The sequence below is a fragment of the Bos grunniens genome, chromosome 12, assembly GCF_055505025.1.
Source record: "Bos grunniens cultivar Pamir isolate PY7600 chromosome 12, Bosgru_T2T1.0, whole genome shotgun sequence".
In the NCBI taxonomy this organism is placed as follows: domain Eukaryota; kingdom Metazoa; phylum Chordata; class Mammalia; order Artiodactyla; family Bovidae; genus Bos; species Bos grunniens.
Genome location: NC_141176.1, coordinates 7,589,668 through 7,592,432, shown reverse-complemented (window position 1 = coordinate 7,592,432; position 2,765 = coordinate 7,589,668). Strand labels below are relative to the sequence as shown.

General features: G+C 39.2%; 1 pseudogene; it reads right to left on the bottom strand.

The window, feature by feature from the left end:
- Nucleotides 1-594: 594 nt before the first annotated feature.
- On the bottom strand, nt 595-2,421 carry LOC147361343 (endogenous retrovirus group K member 25 Env polyprotein-like; annotated as a pseudogene).
- Nucleotides 2,422-2,765: the final 344 nt, after the last annotated feature.

The window sequence follows — 2,765 nt, the reverse complement described above, 5'->3', positions numbered from 1 at the left end:
AGACTTCTTCTTAAGTAAAATCTGTGCAATATTATTTAGTAACATATATTAATGATTTGAATAACAATCTAATACAAATAATTATCTAATTAATTTGTTATCCTTAGAAATCATTTAGCTATTCTGTATATGTCATGTTTATGATCCAGAATATTATTTGCAATAGTTTCACCTGAGACCCCTGTGGGAATTTTCTTCCCTGGGACTTGGAAACAGCTAACCTGAAAGAACAACGGTCGAACAGTCTCTGCAAGGACTGACAACTTTATTTCTGCAGTCAGGCCTTTTTATAGGAGCAAGGAACAAAGAGCTTAGAGCATATGGCCAGCAGAACATATACAAGGCTAAGATATAATCAGTAAAAGATACTTCAAGGACCAGCGTGTTCTTAACGACCCATGTGTTTATCCATGACCCATTTTCTCAAGCAACGTCTTTAATGTTTAATCACTAAATTTTGGCACCAAGCATAGCCAAAGGCAGGAAATGGTTTTCAGCTATCAGTACACAATGCCTGGGTACTTTGGGCCCTTCACCATTTTCCCAAGGACCTTCTCCTTCAAGGCTATTTTGCACAGTGCCTCCCAACATATCCTCCTTTTGTTTCTAGTTTAAGCATGGCAGCTGCTAGTTGGACTCCACTGTGGGAGGCCTGGAGTCTTGAGTAGAGACATCTGTATCCTACAAACAATGACAGAAAAAGCAGAGCAATTAATACATACATAAAAAAGTTGCCTCCTGAAAACCAAGTTCTGGGATCCAGAGAGGATAATGTTTTGGTTAAAATATCATAAAATTGGGTGATATATAATTCCTTAGGTATTTTAACTTGAAAATTAGCAATTTGTTGTTTTAGAAGGTTGATGTCCAAACTTGAGTTATCCATGAGATCCTGAAAATGCACTTTAACTTTGTCCCAAGGATACTCAGTGCCATTATAGGGCATGTTAGTCAGACAGAAAGAAGTAAAATTCCAGTGACAACATATATGTGTTAGGAAAGTAAGTTGCTGTACTTGATCTCCTTGATATTAATTACCACTGTTTGTAATTCATTAATTCGTGTTTGCAATTGCTGATCTATTTGAGCTTGTTGAGTCCAGAGATTATGGGAATCTTTGTGCCAAGCAGTTATAAAATCATGATTCTGTATAGAATTGTGTAGTGCCATACCAAATAGGGTTCCTACTGTAACAATAGATATTAGACTAAGGATGCCAGCAATAATCCATCCTATTATGCACTTTGACCTCCTTAAGCCATATTTGAGCAAAACTGAGAGAAATACAGAGTTGGTCCATGGTTGTTAGGTTAACAGGAAGCCACAATTCAGATCTTTGCTTGACTATTGCAATGTTGACATTATGATATGAAATAGTATGGTTTAAACACGTATACAAGGCACATGCTGTACTGTTAACAATTTTAGCAGAAAGATCCATATCAAAGTTACCCACAATAAACATGTATGGGAGGTGCACACAAGATTGGATATAACCTGTACTATTGTATAAAAAGGTATAGTTTTGAGGTTTTAAGGCTTTCACAGTCCCATACACACTGGCAAAGTGCTCCAGTGCAGCAGGAATCTTCCACACGTGCCATTGCTCAGGTCCCACGGTAGGGACTATGATTCTGGGTCAAGGTGGAGACAATCCTCCAGTATTCCAATTTAACAGTATGTCTTTATCAGTCCAAAAGCTAGTATTGGTCTTATGAAATCCCCACACATTGGACTTATTATACCAGGAACAGTTACGGTTCTTTTCCTGTTCCTCAGAGCAGTTCACAATCTGTGGGGCCCCCAGTCAATGAAATTAAATATAAATTGATTCTGCTGAATGATAGAGATTTTCTCAAACTGTCCCTGACAATCTGACCAATATAGAGATTGAATTGATTGCTTCCTTATCCATGATACAACATCACATATTGGTTCTTCAGGCTGGAAGAGTGAATTAGTATAGTTAACTATTTGTCCAGGATAATGCCTCTCAGAGCCATTTAGCAGGAAGGATGTGGTTGCAAACATTCCTATATGATAGGCAGAACCATTGTGTGCTGAGTAAGCCCACCATTGGGGGAATATAGTTATGCATAAAGGGTGAAATCCGAAACATATGGGTAAAGTTTTGAATCCAATAGAAATATTTATTTTTCTTCCTTCATCTTCTTCATGAATTGGTCTTTGTGTTGACCATGGAGCTGGGAAGTGCAGGCTGTCATTGGTGAATACCACAGGAGCCTTGTTGACCCAATCCAGTATGGACAACAAGGGTGGATTAGGTAGGTATGCCCAGTAAAGATATTCCACACTTACCCCAGAGGAGCAAGAGAGAACAGCTAGCATTGCCAGAAACAGCTTATCTGGAGTCATGGGAGTTCCAGTAACCTTCAGTGTTTGTTCAGCCTGAGGGGTCATTTTTTACCTGAGCCCATGTCAGGTAGGGGTTCAGATGTTGACGTTTTCTCTTTGGCTCCTCTATGGTCATTGACGAGACCCTTCACATCAGCTATGTCACCTGTCGGGGGAGTCCACTCTTGGGGTCCTTCTCAGTAACAGACATGGCGAAGTGGAACCCAGATTTCTTCTCCATCTGCAACTACAAGACTGTAACCTCTGCCTAGGAGTCATAAGATTCCTGGCAACCATTGATTAAACTGTTCATACCATATTGGTGTGTTGACTTCTAACAGTTTCTTACTGTTTTCCTCTGCAAAATGTCTGTCTGCACGAGTATCAGAACTATCTTTTATTACATTTAA